This window comes from Peromyscus maniculatus, chromosome 3, assembly GCF_049852395.1.
Source record: "Peromyscus maniculatus bairdii isolate BWxNUB_F1_BW_parent chromosome 3, HU_Pman_BW_mat_3.1, whole genome shotgun sequence".
Lineage (NCBI taxonomy): Eukaryota > Metazoa > Chordata > Mammalia > Rodentia > Cricetidae > Peromyscus > Peromyscus maniculatus.
Window position 1 is genome coordinate 88073984 of NC_134854.1, and position 23589 is coordinate 88097572.

General features: G+C 45.4%; 1 protein-coding gene across 6 annotated transcripts in view; it reads left to right on the top strand.

The window, feature by feature from the left end:
• The window catches only part of Gng12 (G protein subunit gamma 12), a 120555-nt gene that overhangs the window by 46392 nt on the left and 50574 nt on the right, over positions 1-23589 (top strand). For all 6 annotated transcript variants that reach the window (XM_076566888.1, XM_076566885.1, XM_076566889.1 and 3 more), the window contains one exon: positions 4445-4497. The gene's annotated coding sequence lies outside the window, so the exon portion shown is untranslated. The remainder of the gene's footprint in view (positions 1-4444; positions 4498-23589) is intronic.

The window sequence follows — 23589 nt, forward strand, 5'->3', positions numbered from 1 at the left end:
CAGGAACCCCTTTCTGACCTCTGCAGGCACCAGACATGCACGTGATGCACATACATACAGGCAGGCAGAACACTCATGCAGAAGATAAATAAATCTTTTTTTAAAAAGTAGACTTTTAGTCTGCATATTAAGGATGGTGTCTTACTCTCAATGGACAGCTCAAGCCAGGTCTGTCTGCACGGAGCCCAGCTTGAGGTGGAGGCAAAGTGGTAACAACACCTTTGGTTGAAGTGGGCCGGTTCACCACCCTGGAGACATGCTGTTCCTAGGATAGGGGCCCCCCATCGACACCATTGGCTAGTTTTGGTCATTTTACCTCCAGAGTCCATCCCTTCTGTCCCTACTGTCACCATTCGAGGCCAGGTCACCATCGTTTCTCACCTGAATAGCCAAATGGGCTCAGACTTGGTGGCCTTCAGCCCGCTGTTGCGTCTAGGTACCTCCATGTAGCTACAGAAGAGAAGCAGATGACCTCCTCACTAGTCGTGACACTCTCTGCTCCTGTCAAGACTGTTAGAGCCACTCTTGCTTGAAATCGACTTCTTACTTTGCACATTATTAGCCTTTACAGGCCTTATGTCCAAAACACCACTCACCTTGTTCACAGCTGCATCCCTAGTGCCTGCAGCTAGGCCCAGCACAGTAGCTGCTTTGTAAACCCCCCAGTAAGAGTGGAGATAACAAAAAATTGAAATACAGATGCATAATTTGGTCATAAGTGACAGATGCTGCTGATACATTCATGAGAAGATAGTACATGATGTCTCTACTTCGGATGGGCATTACAGCTAACTGCATTTGTCTGTGGGTGTTGGACTGGTGCAGTCTTTGGGATAAACTAGAAAAAGCTCCTTCTCCCCAGGGGTCTTTGCCTGTCTCTGATCCTGAAGAGGATCATGTCCTTATACACAGTTGCTTTGTGTGGTCATCCAGAAGGAGTTTAGAAAGATGCTGTAGAACTCTGGGCCATTTCCTGGCAAGTAAGGAGACTTTTCATTGTGGGTCTCTTTTCTCCAGACAAAACCATTGTATGCTAGCTAGGCATGCTTTCCACAGAAGACCCATATGCAGGGCCAGGGAGGTAGCTCGGTCTGGTAAGTATTTGCAAAAGCTGAGGTCAACCACAAGCACCCATGCACAAAAGCTGCCTGGAGTAGCACACAGTAATCCAAGTGTTGCAGAGAGTAACAGGCAAGGCCCTTGTGGCTGGCCAGCCTGGCCTTCATGCAAAGTTCTAGGTCAGAGAGAGAATGTCTCAAAAACAGGTAGACAGTGCCCGAGGAACAACACCCACGCTGCTCTTTGGCCTGCATGCACAAGCAGACACACACATGCACACATAGTCCATATGCAAAGCAGAATCAAACCAATGAATAATCCCTTGAGATATGGTTAAGTCAGTGAAGCTCTCGTTGCTTGTGTTCCCTCGTGCACTGAATAGACCTAGGAGGTATTGCTGCCTTGGTAATGGCTGCATTTCAAGGACTAAGGTTGAGCTTGCTTTGTTAAAGCATATATCCAGTCATTCTTTATGTTTTTATGAGTTCCTGTGTTCCATCTTGACACTGCTGCTTTTCCATGTGTCTTTATTGAGCACCTAACTACAATAGTTTAGGAAGTCTTGGAGACATAAAAATGTGATATAAAGGTGGTTCTCGACTTTCCAGGATTCTGTAAAAGTCTGCAGGGAGACCAGCACATCACCAACTAAAACCTGAGAGCTTCCTGTGACAGTAGACGTAAGGGTGGTGAGAAGGCAGCTGGAACCACATGGATGGGGTACAGTGTAGCTGTTATAGGAAGCAGATTGTTTGGCTTCCCCATCTGGTGCTGTTACCAACCTGCCTTGTGACCTTAGGCTACCAACTTAGTTATGCTTGTTTACCTACCTGCTAAATGGGGCAATAAAGGGTGACTCAGAATTACTAACAGTATAAAGAAGCTTGTGGTACATTGGTACCTGACTCCGTAAAGACCAGCTCTTCCGTAGCTGCTGTTTCCTGTGCTTTTGTCAGCTGAATTGAACGAACGCTGCAGCAGCAACCACCAGGTTATCGCTGGTTGCCTGACAGGGAGGTCTGGGTGACTGAAGTATAGCATGCCCATGGGGAATGGTAGGAATGAGACAAGTGGGAGGTTCCGTGAGTCTTCTTGTAGGTTTGAGGCCCAGTGTGTGACTCTGGTGCAGCCTTAGCCTGCAGCTTCTGCAGTGTCATGGATGAGCTGGCCTGTTCATCCTGTGGGTCTAAGTTTCTTCATTGCATGTGACGTCTGCCCATGCATTAATAAAAGAATGTGGGTTTTTTTTTTCCATTCAGAACTTTCTGTTTTATTCTTTCTGTCTTAACTCCTTACTGCTGCTAAAACAGATGCATAGATATAGTTGTGACTTCTTGGAGAAGGATGGAAGTGATGGGCCTTGAGACAGATGGCAGAGACAAGGTGTTCTGTAGATCTCATATGATCCTCCTCTCCCTCCCTCCCTTCACCCCCCCTCCCTCCCTCCATCCCTCCCTGCCTCCCCACTTCCCCTCTCATCCACACAGATGCCAGATTCATTGCACTCTGCTTGACTCCAGGCCTGCTTGTGGTTTTCATATTCCCATGTCAAATTGTTTTTAATTTTCAAGCATAAAGTAACTCTCCCATCTGCCATCACTGCGATTGCCTAACCATGTTATCATGAGAGCTGATTTGGATAGTTGGTGGTTATTATTAAAAACGAAAGGAAATCTTATTTTGAGATGTTCAGGCTTAATTGAGAGTAGAGTAGCATTGCTACAAGCATGGACTCTTAAAGCCTTGGGTAAGTCCTGCCATCTCACTGGACTTCTGTTGCCCCATTACATACTTACCACATAAAGTTACCTTGAGGATTAGCCGAGGTAAAAGGAACAGGAGCAGGTCCTGCAGGCCCCTGAATGGTGCTGTGGAATATTTGCTGCAGCCGATTTCTATCATAATGAGATGGTGATGGATTATTTCAAAGGAAATGGTGACTGCTATCTCCGTTTGGGCAGCTGGGAAATGTCTCAGTGGATAAAAGTCTTGGCTGCCCAAGCCCGAGGACCTGAATTCATGTTGCCAGCACCACATAAAAACTTGGTGCAGCAGCATTACCATCTGTTACCCTAGTTTTGTGGAGCAAAGACAGGCAGATCCCAGGGGCTCGCTGGCCAGAGTCTAGCCGGAAAGGTAAGCTTAAGGTTCCGTGAGAGACCTTCTCTCAGAAACGTGTGGTGAAGGAGCTGGAGAGATGGCCAGTGGTTTAATAGCATTTGCTGCTCCTGAAGAGAACACTGTGGTGCACATACATAAATGCAGTCAAAACATTCGTATGCAGAAAATAATTAATAAATAAAATAGGATGAAGAGCAGTAGAGGAAGACATCTCACATTAACCTCTAATCTCAGCACATGTATGCCTGGGTGTGCCTCATACTCATGTGCATGTATGTATACACACACACATACTCCAGTTCAGTTGATTTGCTTTGTAGCTTGGATTTCACTGAAAGCCGAGAATACCCTTTTCAATCTGTTCCGTCCTATGTACAGCCACTGGCTGGTGGCTATTCTGAGTTGAGAGGTACTGGATCTTCATGATTTAATTTTGAAACTACAGCCTGGGAAGAACTGAACAGCTGCAGGTCAGAGGACACAAAGAAGCAGATGTAAGGTGAGGAAGTAGAAGCTGCAGACACAGATTCAGGTGATAATTTGTAGGAAGGATTTGAGCTGTTTTTGTTACAAAATAACTATGAGATAAGGGGTTAGTCACTGCTGCTGTGGGGACCATTTTTTCTATTTATATAATTATTTCATAATGTCACCTATAACCTCAAATATATATAATAAAGTTTATTTAAATGAAGAAATGTAAAGTATCTTTATATTAAAATTTAATTTTCATGTTGCAATAGTGTTGTTAATCATTCAAATCTCTTGTGAAGACTTTCATCCATTTCTTTTTACTTTTGGTGTACCTTGTATTATATTTCTCTTGGGGCCTGCCATTACCAGTAAAGCAAAATGTTATTATTTACATGCTCAGGTGACTGCATTGGAAAGCCTGGCACATCCCTCCTAGTGTCCTTCAAGTTAGGCTTAATCCTGGCATCAGGGGGTTGTGGGACCAAAGCAGGACCGACAACCGAGGAGGCTCTTGCTCACTTAGAGTTTGGTTGAAAACACTACCATTTATAGTTATGCTGGCCCCAGCCTTCCAGCCACTCTCTGAGGCAGATGAGAGAATGCCTTCTATTCAGGAAGTTGAAGTATGTAGGCAAAAAAATCACTCCCTACTCTAGTAGGAGCCAGGAACAAGATTTGTTAATCTTTAACCAAAAGAATAAATATTCAGCATTACACAGTCACTTGGGATGAAAGCATATCGTTTCCACATGTGACTCACTTCTGGAATGTCTGTTTAATTCTCTTTCAGATTCACCCCACCATTTAAAACCTGGAGACATTGGCCCACGAAAAGCCTTGCTGGTAAGGTCTCATTCATTCATTATTAAAACAAAGTGACTGTGTAAAGTTACTTTTGAAATGCTAGACACACTTTAAGTCAAATGCATCCCTAAACATGACTGAATATTTATTTGCACATTTTTCCCTGAATGATTTATGAATTTTCCATGCCTTAAAAAAAGTTTTTTTTTTTTTTTTTTTTTTGCTAAGAATTGAGGCAAGGAACAGATCTATGACTGCATGCCAGATGCTATTAAAATAAAAATTTCTGTATACTGAAACCATTCCCAGGCCCATGTTGATGTTGTTCTTGTTTCGTATGGTCTCCCAAACAACAAAATGGTCCTTGCCTAAGGAATTTGCCTTGAAGTATGTTGTAGTGAAAATGGGTGCACAACTACACCACACTGGGCGGTGTCCTCTTTAATACCGTTGTACAATTTGTCATTATGTGTAGGCATGTGTGTCTGTGTGGAGGTATGTGCACATGAGTGCAGCTGCCTGCAGAGGCCAGAAGAGGGCATTGTGTCTTCCGGAACTGTAGCGGCAGATGGTTGTGGGCCACCGTCTGAGTGTTGGTGACTGAGCTGGGTCCTCAGATCCTCTGCAAGAGCAGCCAGTGCTCTTAACCACGGAGTCACCTCTCCTGCCCCAGGCCATTCTCACTGCTTAGTATTCATTCTCCTCTAACCTTAGTGTGACTGACTATCCGACTGACAGTACTCCACTGGTCGAAATCTTTTTTTTTTTTTAAGGGACAGGCATCTGAGGATTGAAATGGTATCACTTCCTGGTCTTGCAGCTTGCAGCTGCAGTCTGTTTTTGTGGTGTGAGCTTTTGCTCTATAATAAGCCACCCCAAATTTACTCCTCAAATAGCAGTTGTTTGTGTATCTTCAAATTCTGTATGTGTGTGTTGGGGGGGGTTGTTATATGATTCTTCGGGTTCGAACTGAGACTGTTCATGAGTGAAGTCCAGGTGAATGAGGCTTTGTTTCTGGCAGTCAGGTGGCTGTTGGCTGATGTGTTTAAAGCCTGGACACGGACAGACGCCACATTAGCTGTCCTTCAGGATGTCCCTGCTGTGCTCACAGACCACCCCTGTCTCTTCCACTCCCCATCACACCAGCCCAGGCATCTCTCTCTGGCTTCTGTATTCCTTCTACCTAAGCCCCGTCTCTTGCTCACTCCTTACTATTCTCTTTAGTCATTGTGTGTGGTATTGGTGTCCAGGCCAGAGGTCAGCCATGAGTGTCATTCCTCAGGAGCCACTGACCCTGTGTTTTGCTGTTTTTTTTTTTTTTTTCCCTCCTCACTGGGACCTGTAGACGGCCGATTAGTCTAGCCTAGCTGGCCAGCTAGCCCAGGGGTCTGACTATCTCTGCATCTCCAGCATTGGGATTATAAGCATATGCCACCGCAGTGGCGTTTTACATGGGTGCTGAAGGTTGAATGTAGGTCATCAGGTTTGCCCAGCAAGCATTTTATCTACTGAGCCATTTCCCCAGCCCCTATGCCTTCTGTTTTTGTCAGGCTAATCTGTTCCACCATCACATACGGCATCGTATTTCATTATGTTTCCCCCTCTTCCACCTGAAGAGCCCTGGTATTTTGTTTTGTTTTGTTGTTTTAAGGGTCAGTTGAATCCTTTCTTATTTTTGTCACCGTAATCTCACCTGCCTCCTTCCGAGCCAAGTGGCGCCCTCTTTTATCACCTTGCCTACTCTACCCTTCTTGGTGTTTTGTTAGCTCTTGGAAAGTAGAAACTTCCGTGTGTCTTCCTTTTGGTCCAGCAGCACAAGCAGAAAGTACAACAGATACTTAGTTAACCAGAAAGCAGCCAGCCCGGCACTCACTCACACCACCCGGCGGCGTCCCAGCCCACCAGAGGCACACTAGGCTCCTGTTGCTTTCATTCATCAGGCTCAGGGAAGACCACAGGGAAGCAAGGGGCCTCACAGCTGGCAACCACTTGTTAATGCAAGAACAAGAAACTTAGGTAAACCTTGGGCTTAAGCACAGCTCTAGCAGTTTCCTTCCAAAGCCACCTTTCCGAGCTACAGTTTCCCTGTCTGGAAAGTGGGGATGATACTTAACTCAAAGCTTACTGGAAATGGGGAAAGAAAAAAAAAATTGTGTGTAAAAATGTTATGTAGACCATAAAGTAGAACTGAAGGACATCAGTTGCTTTTGGATCTCTAACTACTTAATAGTTTGAGGAGGAAAGTTACCTCTATAGTCGTGGTAGAGGAACAGACAGTGGGAAATTGAGTGGAAATGATGGAAGTGAATGATTTACAGCGCCAGTGGTCCTAATTAGAGTCTGCTGTTCATTGGGTGGTGACTGTGTGCCAGGCAGTGTGCGGTGTGCTTACACACAGATTTCCTGGAACATTCCCATCCATTTGCAGGCCCATCTTTTTCCCGGGACAGGCTCTCACTATTAAGCCCTGGCTGAACTGAAACTCAAAAATCCTCCTGCTTCAGGCCCCCGAGTGCAGAATTACAGGTGCCGCCACCCCCACACCCTGTTCTCATACGTACCGTCCTTATAGGATATTTTTCTTTGCCATTGGTGAGCTTTTTGTGTATTTTCTTTTATATTCTTCAAAATACCTCATTAGGTGGACCTGTCTTTGGCAAAGGTGTGGTGATAAAGTTATCCCATTGACAGCTAGACTTCCTGTAAGAATTTCATTCAGAGAACTGACCGTAATTAGGTCATAATTCCACTGGGACTGGTCTACTCATAGAAGGAAATCTCCTTTGGGCCTTTATTTTCCCTTAAATAAGGTTTATTGGTTACAATTATTCTGCTCATAGTCAGCACTCCAACTTAAACTAAGTTATTGACTTACGTGACTGGCATGCTTCTCCTTGCATGAGCTTTAGGCACAGTTGTATTGAGGGACTCCAGGGCCTTCATCCAGCCACATACTCCCTCTCGCTCCAGTTTCCTGCCACCTTCACTCCCATCAGCTTCATTCTCATCCCTGTCCCACACTCCATCTCTGCACCATGGTGACAGATGGAACCATCAGCACCAGCCACCATTCTTTGCAGCAGATCTTAACACGAGTAATTCTTCTGCCGTAGTTCTAATAGTAGTATCAAGGAGGTATTTTGACTGGCCTGGATGGATGGCCTGTTGGAATCAGCATGATTAAAAATGGGCAATAGACAGCAAGCGGCATGTTTTTGACCACACTATTCATATGTCCCATGACTGAAGGCAAGTCCACCAATACCAAATGTGGTGGGTTCCTTATGAAGGAAAAAACATTAAAAAAAAAAAAAAAAAGAGTTTTCCCAACAGTATGGGTGGGGAAAGAAGATGCCTAGCAGGCAAAAATCTCTAAGTACTAAAGTGGTCTGATTTAGAAATTTACTAGTTTGGAATCAATTAAACTTGAAAGGTTGGAAATTAGATACAGCCTTCGTGATGCTGCTCCTGGTTTCAAGATGGGTGGGTGTCATGGTCCAGGCTACCAGCAGTGAGCACATGGCAAGGACAAGAGGGAGTGGCCTTACCGTGGGCTTGGTGGGAAGCTCCTGAATTGAGGATTTCATGTTGCATTCCGAGGAGCTGTCGGGTAGTTGGTACCTGGAAGCCATGGTTGAGCTTCAGTCGATCTGCAGACCTTCTGTAATGATTTGTGCGTGAGGGCTCCTGGGTTCCATTCCTCTCTCATTGGACCCAGCTGATAAACCATTGTTTGAATTAACTGTGGCTGCTTTAGATTTGACTAGTTTAGTCTTTGGCATTATTCTCTGTTCTTGTCTCACCTATCAAAGTTTAGTGTCCATTGTAAACATGGCTGCTTGTTGAACAGACAATGATGTCAGTGGCTGAGCATTTTGTCTTCAATTATATATTGAGATTTTCCAGCTTTATAAAGTTTTCACAGTCATAGCTGCCATTGACCTAATGCCAGGTTCTGCTACATACTTTATGTGCAGTATCTGAACTGCATATTTATGCACATGACTAACTCTGAGAATCTTAAGTCTGTCACAGTACATCCTGCTGGGAGCAGCAACTTCCAACTGCCACTCAGGAAGCATAGAACACGGACTCTTTCTTCTCTCCTTTGCTCCAAACCCTGTCTCCACCTTCCCGCCCACCGGTGATAGGATCAGAACCCCAACTTGGAAGACACGACTAAAATCATGTGGCTCATTGCTTCCCCACTCTGCTCCAAACATGTGCCTTCCATAGAAACTGCTCAGCTGAGAGAATAAAACAATTTAGGCTTAGCTCTCAGACTTAGTTCCGAACATGATCTGATTACTCTGCTTGCTTTCCTGTGTGATCCTGGACAAGCTGCTTGCCTCTGAGCCTGTTTCCTGTCAGATTGGATAGATACCTGTCTTATGGAATTATTAAAGAGACTAAGTGAGGTTCATACCCCACCCCTAACACACACGCACACACACATATACACTCTCATTCATTTAGAAAATTGCAGTCCTCTCTAGGGAAGGCCACCTGCTCTTCCAGCTGCTTAGATTAGGATCTCTCTGGGTGCCACAGGAGAGAGCACACAGTCTCACAGCTGACCTGAACCTAAGGGCTGTGTTGTATTAACTCTTCCTGGGAAGATGTGAACAAATGTCTGTTCACCCCAAATAAGGCAATAACAACCAAAACAAAAACAAACAAAATATAATTCTACCAGAATCCAACTTGGCAAACCAGTGAGTTTATTGGGCTTTTTTGCAGCTCACTGGGGGAGGTGCTACTTTCATGATTATCCTGAATGTCCCGTGTCAGAAACAGACCACACAGTTGTGTCTTTCCAGTGTCCAAATTTCTTGAATAAATTCACAGGGTGTGGTGGTTACAGTGTTATTACTACTAATACTAATTCTCAGATCACACACTACATATCACATACTAAATATCTCTCTGCACACGCATATGTGTAGGTTATAGAGTGGCGACAGAGGATTAAAGAGGCAGGGAATTTAAGGGGCTTCAGAAGCCAAAGCTGGGAAACTGACAGGGATAGACAAGTCTCTGTTGATAAGATATTGAAACCAAGATTCAGAGAAGCTGATTTAGCAGTTCGAGTGTCAGATTGAGTTAAGGTCTCAAAGGACCAAGGCCAGACAGCCTCACAGGAGGAGGAGGACAAGCAGGTGGCAGTGGGAGAAAGTTGTGACCAAAGTGGGGACCAAGTGATGCTGAATGGACAGTTTGGAGTCCTCTGCCTGTTGGTCGCTCGATGCACACATCAGGTGTCAGATGACAGGTCACTGGGGCCTATTGTTATGAACACTGCTAGGTATCCATCCATGGTGTCCAGGTTGGGGAGTTCTTTCTTTGGTCTGGTGTGCCTGATAAGTATTTGAGCCTGTTTTTTCCTGATAGGATTTCAGTATTCCCATGGATGCCTATAGTCTCCATTTACTCTGATGAATTTATGGGGTGGCACCCCCTCTACTCCCAGGAATAGGTTGTTTTATCACTGGGTGCTGCTGGCTACACGGTGCTGCTCTTGTGTCCACTCAGGTCCAGAGACATCTTCCATCCTCAAAACAGGGTGAAAGCTGCTCAATAAAACACAGTTTTTAAAACACACACACACACACACACACACACACACACACACACACACACACACACACACACCACAGTCTCGGGGGCAGGGTCTGTCTGAGAATATGCTTTTACCCAGTGTGGGTGGGTGGCTTGGAGCAGAGCAGAACAGAATCTTGGCAGCAGGTGAGCCCAATCAGCTGCATCACCAGAAATTCCCACCTCATGGTGAATAACCACTGCGTGGAGGCCCTCTTTCAGACAACCTTCCTCTTCCTCTATGACTCCAGCATCTCTCAAGATCCTTTGTAGCTGGGAATGTAGGGAACAGGAAAGAGGACCTTGTAACCTGCCCTTTCTGCTGGAGCACCATCAGTAGCTGTATACCAGTGCCATAGACCTAGCTGCCAGTGTTTTGTGTAGGGGGTTCTTGGTACCTTCCCAAAATTGTCTACTCCGAGATGGCATACATGGGCTGCTCATGTTATACCTGGAGGGGAAAAAAGTTATACTACAGCAGGCTGATGGAGAAAGGTGATCTCTTTATATTGATATCCTGTGTGTCTTTGTCCAGGTCCCCCCCCAGTGAACCTCTCTGTACCTTCCACGATCCTGCAGCATTGACCTTCACAGCTTCTGGTTTCCAGTCCCCCTCATTCATCTTTTGTAAGGGACACCCAGGCTGCCTTCAAGTGCTCAAGTTGTTTGTGCTCCCTTACTTGTATGAAGGAAGGGACAGAGACATTTACTCTGACATTTTGAACAACCCCTCTCACGTTTGGTACCCTTGGATAGAAGCTGCTGTACTGTCGTCCTGGGATTCTGGCAGAAGCTGATTTAAAACCTGCCTCTCTGAACTTGAAAGGCCAACTTTGTCCCCACCTTTGTCTACTTTGTAGTGGTAGAAATCAGAACATTTTCAAGGAATCTTCCTCTAATAATGTTGTCTAGTTCCACTGCCCTGTCCTGTTTATACCCTTGTTATGGCCCCTAGAACTGGCTAGGTTGACTTCTTAGAAATTTCCATGTTATGGTCTATCTACCCCTTCCTTTGGAATTTCTTATGTGTCATAGCTTGATGGCTCAGTGGAAACTTCCACTATAGTGTCTTGTTATATTAACCCAGCTCCTGATCCAGGACAGGAAACCCCTCTCCAGAAACCTAAAAAGGGTTTTTTCACCCCATTCTACCTTTCCAGGTAAAAGAGTCAGGAGGGAGTGTGTGTGTGTGTGTGTGTGTGTGTGTGTGTGTGTGTGTGTGTGTGTGTGTGTGTGTGTGTGTACCATGAGGTACCTTATTTGTGCAGGAGGATTCTAAAGTGAGTCTCAGACACCCTGTTCTCAGTGACCACACGGAAGCTTTTAACTGCTATCCCTGGGTAGGTTTCACTGCCCTCATACCAAAGTACCCTTGACATAACCCTGCAGAAAGCTGGTGCTTCCGAGGAAATGGCTCAGTCACCATTTCTTATGCTCAGCACCCTGGCATAGTTTCTCTTGATCAGAGAGCTGATTTGCTGCTCATCATGAGGGTGTTTTGATGAGGGCTCTGTGCAGAGCTTATCAGTTTCACAAAATCAAGCCTTGTGGAATGTTCCACCTCTTCACTGAAAAAAAAAAAGAGCCCCCCCCCAGAAATAGTTCTCTTTACCTTTTTCATCAGCTTACAAAATAGATTCATTGTATCTTTCATATGTTTGTTATGCTGTGTACCTATTCACCGCCCCCCCCATCACTGTTCCTTACTCTCTTTCCTCTTCCCACTGGTCTCCTTCGTCACCCCAAATAGCGTTCTTACAAGTCAGCAGCTGCCTCTCCCTTCTCTAGCTGAAGCCCTGGGAACAGAACCTTTAATCTTGACTCTACTGCCTTAGTTTCCTCTGTATTGGGATCCCAGTGTTGTACCTGCTCCTGCAGTGAAGGAGCAGTCCAGTCCAGTAAGCGACACATGTTGTTACTACGGTTTTGGGGTCAGTTAAATTTGCAGTCACTTTGGGCGCAATGGTCTAACAATATATTAAATGCATTGGAAACAGATTCCATCCATAGGGCTGAGCATGACAACATTCTAAGTGTGAATCGTGTTGTATTTACTGGCTGTTGACAAAGGGGACACAGGATATAGTTCTCCACCTCCCTCCCAAAGACCCACATGAGCCGCATGTCCAGTTGATTCTGGGAGTCAGGACCCAGAAGGACGAACTGAAGTCCTCCTGAACTGCTTGCCTTCTTCTCTTAGCCTGAAAACCTGTGGTGGTTTCCACATGACCATTTGAAGACTTGGGTACAGACATGAATAATTCCCACACTCTTAGCTAAAACTGGCTGTTTGTGCATGTTTTTGTTGTTGTTGTTACTTTTCTAATGCCATGTTAAAACACCATGACCAATGCAACTTATTGAAAGAAGAGTTGATTTCAGGTTTCTAGTTCTAAAGTGATAATAGTCCGTGGATGGCAGAGCAAAGGTAGCAGGAGATGGCAGCAGCTCACATCTCCACCCCCCAGTGGGAAATAGTGATTGCTAACTTAATGCTGCCTTTCAAAACCTCGAAGCCCGCCCCCAGTGACACACCTCCTCCAAGGAGGCAGCACTTCCCAAACTGCCACCAAATGGAGACCAAATATTCAGATATATGAGTCATTGGGGGTGGTTTGAGTTCTCATTCAAACCACCTCACAAGGCACCTTTTGAAGCAGGGAAGTGGATGCTGGACTAAAGAGACTGTGGGTTTGTGTTTTCTTCAGTTACTGAGACACTTGAGCAGTGACCTGTCCTGGCCGAGTCTCAGCCGCTTCATCTGTTAGTGGGATAATAAGTACATGAAATCCGATGTCCCCACTAAAGGAAGCGCTGCACGTGATGAGCTGAGTGCGGTCTCCATCTCTGTAGCCAGTGGTCAGTGGTCAGCAAACAGTCTCTAGATTATTGGCATGTGGCTAGTAAGACACTTTTGAAAACTTTTAAAGTCGTCTTTTAAAGTAGCCTACTTCACCCGATTGTTTCTTTAAATCAAACAGGAATTTGAGAGTAACCTAAAATATGTATGTGGTTTAGAAACAAACAAACAAACCTGTCTTGGGCTGGATTGATGGATCAGTGGATTAAGGCACTCACGGCCAAAACTGGTAACCTAACTTCTATCACCAGAACCCATATGGAAGGTGAGAACTGGTTCCTGGACATTGTCCTTTCACCTCCACACAGCCACCATGATGTGCTGTGCACAATCACTCGAATAAATAAATGTTATTTTAAAAAACATCCGTTATGTGAAGTCCATTATAGTGTGAGCACTAAGTGCTGAGATGGTAAGGCTTACTTTCCTAGCTCAGGTCACATGGGGATAGAGTGTCCGGTGTCATGGAAAGGGTTAAGTAAAACTGTTCAGTGCTTGGTACAGGCATGGCACACAGGAGCACTCCAGTTGTGATGGCCATTGTTTTCCTATCACCGTATCAGCTCCATTGTATAGACAAGTATTTGAAGAATGCTTTGTTCCCTGTGATAAATGACAAACAGCATCATGAAGATAACTTTCATATGTAAGAAGTTACTGTTTTGTTTGAGAAAGATTTGGTAGTTGAGAAGCTTGTAGTCGCCAAACTAGGACATATAGAAAGCAGTTGCTTTGACCCAGTTAAACAGCTCTTTTTAAGAACTCATTTCCCTGTTAAAATTTGAGAAAGTGATTCTGCTACCAGATTAGGAAAATTATTTCTATAATTTACAAGGATTAGGAAAACACATATTTACAGCTATATTTAACTAACTGCTCTAAGTTCAGATGTTTACTTTTCTTTCTTTCAATAAAAGAGCAGGTGCCAACTAAAGGAAGCTGAGACTTCCCTTGGGAGGAAACGGGGAGGAAGCAGGGCCTGCGACCGTGGGATGATACATACACGCAGGGACTGATGGTTGGTCAGGCAGGTGTGAGAGGTGGACCAGAGCAGTGATGGGCTAAGCCAGAAGGTGCCTGTTCACGTGGCAGGCACTCATTTCAGCGGCCAGTCTCCGGGGCAGTCAGAAGGAGATGGAGCTCCAGCCTTGTTATCCTGTGTCTTCCCGACTGACCGAGTGCCATGCTGTGTCAGGCACAGGGAGTGTGTAGAGCGAGGGCAGCATTATTTTGAGCTGAGCTGATTTTGTAGTTTGTGTTTTGTAATAAATACATGCCCGTGCACTTTTGGTGAATGAATAACCAGATGAGCAAGAAACCCATGCCTGTGCTGGTCATGGCAACGCCTTTTGAGCAACAATCCTCCTTTGTGTGGAAGGTGAAATATGGCTACGCGGTTGGCAGCAGGGAGGTGGTGGATGGGTCAGTGGCAACCAGCAGACCACTTTCAATGGCTGGATAGCAAATGTCTAATGAGTATTCACCTTACACTTGAGGCTGTGGGACTTTCTTTCCAAGGTCCTCATTCTACTCTGAATGGCCTTACCGAAGCACAAGGCTTATGGGAATCCCTGATCTGCATATTTCTCAACCAGCAGGGCCCACCATGAGCTAACTGTGGTCTCAGGTCTTGCCCAACCACTCCCATCCCTGTAGCTCCTGGGACCTGGCAATTTTGCATTATTTGAATGTTTATTTTTGACACAGGTTCTGCTCTGTAGACCTGACTATCCTCAAACTTGTAATGATCCTCTGCCCCTGCCTTCCAGGCCCTCTGATTACAGGTATATATCAACATGCCTGGCTTTAATTTTGTATTCTTTATTTAAAGAAGACTCTCAAGGTAGTGTAAAACTCAGACCCTACAGAAACCAGATCTGAGTGTAAGTGTAGCAGGGCTGACTGTCCCGCCTCCAGGCCTGTCCTCTGATGTGTTGTGTGGTCACCAGCATGCCAAGACTCAACCCTACTCCCTCCCCCAACAGGCTTTGGCCCTTGTGTGCAGCTAGATCTGGATTTTCAGTGGGGACACCTGACCCTTTTATAAAAGGAAAACAGTGCAGCATGGAACTGCTTCCGAGTCATTCCTGGCCTCCCAGCCCCTTCCATGGTATGATGAAGTCCCACCACTCCTGCAGGAAGGGAGGCCTTCGCGCTCAACCCCTGCAGCTGGGGTTGGTTAGAAGCTCCCCAGAGGAGGCATTGGGAAGGAGCCTTGGAAGAAGCATCCACTGTCTGAAGCAAACACTGTGGAAAGTTCTCTTTAAAAAAAGAAAGCTGTATCCGCTGGCAAAGCCATGGCTCCGACTCAAGCCTCAGGAGAATGGTCTAGCCTGCAGGACTGTACAGAGGAACTGTTGAAGTGCAGCTGCTCACTCTCAGCCCTTTTCCAGTGCAACACTGGCCTTCTTTGCCCCCTGCAGGAGGACTTGAGTGATTTACACAAGCCACCCCAAGCATAGTTCGCCTTCTACATTCCTTGAGAGTATTATTAGAAACGTAGAATTGTGCACCATTTATAGTGGTAGAGTAAAATGATTAAGATGCTGTAAGTTGAAGTTCCATACTTACTAAATACACAGTGAACATTGAGCAAAACCTATGTTTATACCAAATTATGACTAGTGTTGTGCATCCTCTCCCTCCTTAAGACTTTTCCAAAGGGGCTGTAGAGACGGCTCAGTGATGTACTGGACCACTGGGAGACTGGCCATGCTCCAGTGAGTGTATGGGCAACACAACATGGACATGTGGTTTGATTTGGTTTGGTTTCCTTTCTTCCTTCCTTTTTTTGGAGGGGTAGGGTGGGGTGGGGAGGTCACAAGAGCAGGAGATGGGGCAGACCTGGGAGGACTGGGAAGTGAGCATGATTGGAGTATATTATGTGAAATTCCCAAATAACCAGTAAAAATACTTTGTTAACTACAACAACAAAAAGTGCACTACTGCTCTTGCAGGGGGCCTGAGTTCAGTTCCTACCATCCATATCAGGTGGCTCAAACACCTGCTTGTAATTCTATTTCCAAGGGATCTAACCTTTGGCCCTAGCAGGTGTCTGCACTCACAAGCAATTAAAAATGAAAATAAGTATTTTTCAAAGATAGTTTGTCAGAGACAGAGAAGGATCAGAAAGCAGGAATTTTCAGCTATGAACTGAATATCTGCAGTCTTGAAAACAAAGCAAGGCCGGGCAGTGGTGGCGCACGCCTTTAATCCCAGCACTCGGGAGGCAGAGGCAGGCGGATCTCTGTGAGTTCGAGGCCAGCATGGTCTCCAAAGCGAGTTCCAGGAAAGGCGCAAAGCTACACAGAGAAACCCTGTCTTGAAAAACCAAAAAAAGAAAAAAAAGAAAAAAGAAAAGAAAAGAAAAGAAAACAAAGCAAGTAACACTGTCCATTTAGTTTATATCGTTAGTATTGCTAACTAGCAAATGCGGGCCCAGATTCCAGTCACAGTGAAGGAGTAATCTTATGACAGCTCTCTACTTTTGTATATTCAAAGAAGAACTGAGAACAGGCCAGGGGTGTGGATACTTATTATCTCATCACTTAGAGGTGAAGTAGGATCATCAGGGGTTCAGGGCCATCCTCAGTTATTTTGTGAACTCAAGGCGAGCCTGGACTGTATGAGGTGGAGAGAGACGGGGTTTACGAAACGGATTCAGAAGTGTAATGGTTGAAGTGCAGCAGCCTTCTCATGTATTCCATCCTTCGTTACACTATGATTTTGGATCCTCTCGGCCGTTGATCAGTCACTCAACTGCTTTTATTTGTAAGATTTGTTCTGATTCTTTAGCTTTTATTGGGTGCTTTATACATGGAGAGCCTCCCTAGTAAACATCTCACCCATGGTTCTGTGTTCACCAGCAGTGCTTCCGTCTTCTGATGGCCATGTTGTCATCTTCGTCCCCCAAGGGAAGGACGCAGGGGCAGTGTTTATACACACGTGATGGGTTTGTCTTCTTTAAACCTCTTTTCTCCAGAACCCTGAGGTGCACTTCAGTATTTGAGGGCATGGCATTATCGAGAGATTATGTAGTATTCCTATATCAGATCAGTTGTTTTTTTAGGGCTGTTTTCCTTAAAACACACACACATCATAAGTTCTTGTTAATTTTTAAAACGTTTGGCAGAGGCATCTAATAATTACTGATAAAATTCTTACATATTTTGTCTTTAACTCATGTAATTTTTATATAAGAAAAAGATGACCGTATCATGTTTACTTTTTTGCCTCCGGCTTCTAGAAACCAGTTGCTCTAAATAGTGAACAGGCTTTAGCTGGAACAAAGCGATGGGATGTGTTTCTCCGAAGACAGATTCTTAGGGGTCCCCTCTCTTTTCTTGCCTCTTCCTCAGAGGCGGACGTCTCGAGGTAACAGTGGGTCCTGGGAAGCTAGAATTCCTGGTGAACTAGACGAGTCAGTACTGGCTGATCTCAGTAACGCCTGTCTTCTTTCCTGCTGACCTTCCTTGCCACCCCTGTTACTGGAAAGCCACCACTGGGAATCCCCCGTGGTCACTGCAGTTCTTTGTATAAAGTGGCATGTACCTGTGTAACGTGTACGCATATGCTCATGTATGCTTTTTGATTTTTGAGGCAGAGCCTTGCTGTAGATCTCAGATTGGCCATAACTCAAACTTAGCTCATGCATTGACTTCCTAAATACTAGGGTTATAGGTATGTGTCACCACATACCTATATATACCTAGCCCCTTCCTGTATACTTTAAATCATCTGTCGATTACTTTCACTGTCCAATACAATGGAAGTCCTACATAAATGGTGTTGTGCTATGTTGTTTAGGGAATAATGACTCCCCAAAAGCCTGTACATGTTCAATGCAAACACAGCTTTTCCCCCCTAAATACTTTTGCTATACAGTTGACTAAATCCACAGATGTGGCACTCCTGGATACAAAGGCCTGCTGTGATGTAAGATGAAACTACCCATGCCTCAGAGGCCCCGCCCTCTTCCTCCTGGGCTCCCAGCTACAGCCTTACCTGCTTATTTGTCTTTCTTGAAGAACTGGGCTCTTCCCTGCTGGTTTGAAGTGCTCCTCCAAACCTCCTCCCAGATATTCAGAAGTCCTCCCCGCCTATGTGTTTCATATTCCCTACCCGATTCTGAAATACTTGCTTTGTGCTGTCACTGGAGAATGGGACAGAGTCCCATTCCTAGAACACGTGTTCAGAGTAGACACTCGGTAAATATGAACTCAATAAGTAAACAAGAGAACAGACAGATGTATTCAGGGTCGTGAGAGGGCAGGACTTTTGTAGCCATACTTTAAGTTGAAAAGCCATTAAAACAGCCTTGCACCAGGCATAGTATTAGTCATAGCATTTAGGAGGCAGAGGCAGGCAGATCTCTGTGAGTTCAAGGCCAGCCTGGTCTATAGTAGAGTTCCAGGACAGACAGCACTACATAGTCAGGCCCTGTCTTGAAAAAACAAAACAAAAATAAAAAGTAGAAAAGAAAGTAAAACAGCATTGCAATACTGCCTCTTTTTTTTTTTTTTTGTCTTTCTAATTAAAATATATTTTATACCATGTCAGTATTCAGGACTAGGAAGGTACCCTAAAACAGAATTCCTTGCCAGACTGCAAATTGAAACCTATTTTTAAACGTTGTTAATAAAATGAAATAAAAGCCTTCAGCCAGGTATGATGGTTGTCAGGAGGTATGTCACTGGGGGGTGGACTTTGAGGTTTCAAAAACCCACACCAGGCCTGCCTCCCTCCCCCACTTCTCTCCCTCTCTAGCTCCTCTCCCTCCTCTTTCTCTCTCTCCCTGCTTGCCTCCCTCTTTCTCTCTCTCCCTGCCTCTGTGCCTGCAACTTGCAGGTGAGATGTGAGCTCTCAGCCACTGCTCTAGCGCCATGCCTGTCTGCCTGCTGCCATGCTCCCCACCATGATATTCATGGAGTTACTCTCTGAAACTGTAAGCAAGTCCCCAGCTAAATGCTCTATTCTATAAGTGGCCTTGGTCATGGTGTCTCTTCACTGCAGTAGAACAGTAACTAAGACACTCATGTTGAAAAAGAGTCAGGAGACATGGCAGTGGAACATAGCATATAATTTTGGGTTTTCTTTTTCTACAATAGACATTATTGGGACAGTTGCCAAAATCTGAATAGGGCTATAGGTTAGATCTGTGTTAATTTCCTGAGTTGATTAATTAAAATATGGCTATACAAGAGAAGTCCTTATAGTAGGAAATACATGTCTATCTGCCCACTTGTGTGTCTGTCTTCCTCTCTTCCCTTAAGAGTAGTTTGGGATTAAAATAAGTACAGTAAGATATTGAAGTTGGAGGGATCCGACTAAGTAAAGGGCATAAGCTAGTCTCAGTGATAAATACCTGTAGCCCTGCTCCTAAAGAGGTGAGGTGGAAGGACCACTTGAACTGAGACGTTTCAGACCACCCTGAGCAGTATAAGGAGACTTGCACCTCAGAAAAGTCCCATAGCATGGTGTTCATAAATAATGTATTATAAAGAATCCCATATAGAGATGTCTTGGCTGAAGTGCCATAGCAGAAATTAGGACAGATTGGAAGGAATTAGATGATTTGAGACAGGGTCTTGCTGTATGTCCCATATTGGCCTTGAACTCAGTTCTCATGCCTTAGCTTCCTATATACTGGAATTACAAGTGTGTGTCGTCATACTTGGCCCTCTCCTGTGTACTTTTGTGATCTTTTATCCACTTTAATATGCTTTGCACATTTTTCTCTAAAAACATATTTCTTGAAAAATTAAGAGGAAAAATTTTATTTTTTAAGATAAAAATTAAGAGGGGCTGGAGAGATTCTGGCTAAGAAGTTAAGAGCACTTGCTGCTCTTCCAGAGGACCTGGGTTCAGTTCCTAGCACCCACATAGCAGCTCACAACTGTCTATAACTCCAGTTCCAGGGGATCTGGCACCCTTGAACAGACACACATGTAGGTAAAACACCAATGCACATAAAATAAAAATAAATATTTTTTTAAAAAGTTAGAGTTGGAGATAAATCTCTGTACAATAAATGCTTGCCTAGCATGCATAAGGCCCTAGGTATGATCCGCAGCAAGACGAAGAAAAGGCTGTGTGTCATATAAAACAATCAGAGTGACCTGTGATCTTTGTTTCTTTATTACTCTGTTCTCCATTCTACTAAATGGAGGCCATGTATATACAAATGTGTGTATACAAAACATTACATACATGTACATCAAGATAGGGTCTCAGAGCCCAAGCTAACCTCAAAAGACGACCTTGAACTTGTGGATGCGTGGCCAGCCACTAGGTGTCATCATTGGTCAACTAATAGTCCAAAAAAAAAAAAAAAGACACTGCCTGAGCCTGTGTAATTATAATCAGAGGCCGGTTGCCTCCGGATGAGTTGGCTGGCTTTGCCTTGAAGAAAGAGGCAGGAAGTTGCTTCAGGATTTGCATATGTGGACTTTCCAGCTAAGTGTGATTGAGAGCCCACGTACTCAAAACTCGGGAGCCTCACAGGCCTCTTGGCCGCAAATGCCGAGTCCTGTGTTCAGGTCTCTGCCAGCTGATAAAAGAGCTGTTGGCTGTCAGCATTAATTCGGGTTACTCCTGAAGTCCGGTACTGTAAAACAGCTCTTCTGTTGCTTGCCAAGTGGGCCTGCCAAGGGCCCAAAGGCTCCCTCCGTTCCTTGTTCTGTTTCACAAAGCCAGCTTTTCAAACAGCCTCTTAGATAGCAGAGCGGTGCTGTGTCAACATGAGGGCAAAGGGCAGCCTGAAGTATATGAGCAGACATCACAGCTACTTGGGGTGTCACTGCGGAGCCTAAATGGGAGCCAGCAGGATTCCGTAGGTAACTGGAACGCAGGGTGGAGGAAAGCTAATGTCTTTGGTGCAATCATTCAAGGACAGGGTTTCTTGCATGAGCCGTTGTTTTTATCTGAGTGTTGGATTCTTGAAACTACTAGTGTTTATTGCAAACGTAACAACCATAAGGTGATACGCTTATTGCTGCGCATGATTTTTTTCCACTTACTCCTCACAAAGTATCCCTTTGACAGAGGTGTAATTATCATGTTCATTTTGCGGATGAGGCAGCTGAGGCATAGAAGGAGTTTTAATAGGTCCCATACTTGCTGCAGGTCAACTGTGAGTCTAAGGACTTTAAGTGTCAGTCTCATAACACCCCTGTCATGCGTGTGCTATCACGGTCATCATTTTCAGATGAGGAAACCCAGACACAGTGAGGCTTTGGTGGGGTCACCTCCAGAAGAAGTGGTTCAGAACACAAATCCACACTTGATTCCAAAGTACTTTAAAAAGAAAAATGCTTGCTGCACTGTACATTCAGTAGCTACTTGGTAAATGTCTATGAAGGGAATAGTTACGGACCTATAATTCCTCAACACAGAGAACTACGCAAGGAGAAGCCGTCCAGTTTACTACTTCACCCCAAACTGCACTCCTGCCTGCCACCATTAGTATTCTGGGACACAAATGCCATCCCATGTGCTAGGCTCCACTGTTCAGTTTTTGTTAGAATTGGCGTGTCTTTCAAGTAGAAGCTTCCTCAGGAGAATCTTAGCTCATTTTATTTTATTTCATGCCTGACAGGGCTTGTTTGTTCTGGGATGTTGTGTCCAGCATAGTCTGTGTAGCCTCAAAAGGCCAGGGCCAGAAAATTGCCATGGAATCAGTCTGTCTCTCAGTATTGCACCATCTGTGTCTATGACCATGTGCACAAAGCTCCGTCCAGTCACTTGGGAGCATGCTCCATGCTTCTGATACCAGCCCAGTGCCCAGGGAAGGTTCATGAAGGGTCATCGCCCAGGTCAGTTGGGCTGGGTCATGGTGCTGCCAGGGACCATGGGAGGAGGGGAGCAGAGCTCGGGCTTGTGCATCATTCTCCAGGTGCATTGCTTCTTTTGATTGTGCTGCCATAGTAGGTAGTTCAAATGGAGCTAAGAGGAAACCTCATCAGGGCCTCAGGTCTGAGCACCAGGCTTGTTTGCATGGCCACTTGGCCCTGTAGCATGCTGACTTTCAGCAAACAGCCATCAAATCTTCCTCTGATCTCAGCATTCCCGAGACATCTCAGGGGACTCTGACTCCGCCCATTCAAGAAAAGCAGTACCTTTCTTCTAGAACTTCTAGAACCTTCCCTCTAAATGCAAGAATGCTTTCTGCTGTAGCCAGAATCGCATCTGTCAGAAGTGGTGGGGAGAGTGTGGATCTGTTGGGAGGGAGGTAGAGGAAGCCTAGGGTTGACAGCCCAGGTGGACAGGGTTCCGTTTGTCATTGCCTCATTAGCCCGATTGACCCTTGCCTTCTAGCCACTCTTTACCTTCCCAGCATGCAATGGGAACAGCTTCTGGGGAGCTAGTAGACACAGGGACTAAAGGAAGAGGATGGAAGGCCAGCAGAGAGTCGGGGCTCCTGTGGATGGCTTCTTCCTCCTGTCTGCATCAAGATTGCCTGTGCTCTCCAGATGACACACTTAGAAAAATCATGATGTTGTGTGGAGGAAGGTGCCCATGTCCTGTCTGAACTGGGCTGTCCCGGCCCTGTCCAGCCATTTGTGGCTGAGGTACATCAAAACCCACACAAGGTACCGCTGCCTAAAAAACTCGGGTCCAGACAAGAGACTGTCCTTGCAGTCTCTTTGATGTCAGAGACTGTGAAGCCTGGCCACTTGGTGGCGCTTGTGAGCAGAGTAAAAGAGGTATGGCCACTTGAGCTGGATCCTAGAGGAATCAGTGGCTGTGCTGGAACCAGAACCGATCCCATGCTCACACAGCTGTGGGAAAGGGTGGCTGAAGAGGCAGGGCCTCATATCACACATGTGTACATACAAGGTTCAACAGGAGCCACTCCCTGCCTCTTTAAAAGGATCAGCTTTCTATACTTCATTCCAGCAGGTGTTTTGCATATAAAAAGAAAATTTAAAACTACTGCATTCTACCATGTTGCCTTTAACTCAGACTCACCCCTGATCACCAACCAGAAGACTGGAGGCTGGTACCCAGAGCTGTCACCTTTAAGCAACAGCCAGGCACCATGAGGCCTCGTTTCAGCTCAAGAAGCCCCTGTGGCTCTATGGTGAACCACTGTGGCAACTCCTGCCCCGCCCCACAACAGGTCTGTGTGTCTGTACACTTCCGCCTTGTCAGTTCCGGTCCTGATGCAGCCACGATGGGCTTCATGTCAACCACACACTTAACCATGGCACTCCAGTATTTCTTTGTTGGCTCTCTTTGGAGGAACTGCCCTTTTGTGTTCAGGTGCAATGTAGATGATCCTCTGGGAAGCTTTCTCAGTGCACATCTGACCTTACAATCCCTACTATGTCCTGTGACTTCTTAGAGCGTTCACACACTGTTTTGTTTCCGTGTGTGTGTGTGTGTGTGTGTGTGTGTGTGTGTGTGTGTGTTGGTGTGCGTGTGAATGTGTGTGCACATGTGTAAAAATATTCACAGGGGCCAGAAGAGGGCATCAGAGCTCCTGGAGGAGGAGCTAAAGGCAGTTGTGAGCCACCTGCTGTGGGTACTGGGACCAGAACTCCAGTCCTTTAGGAGAGCAGCGAACATTCTTAACTTCTGAACTGCCTCCTCAGCCCCCAACCTCTAAGCCCATTAAGGTCTGTGGGTCTGGCTGATCAGTGATCATAGTACCAGGGCCTGGCATAAATAAG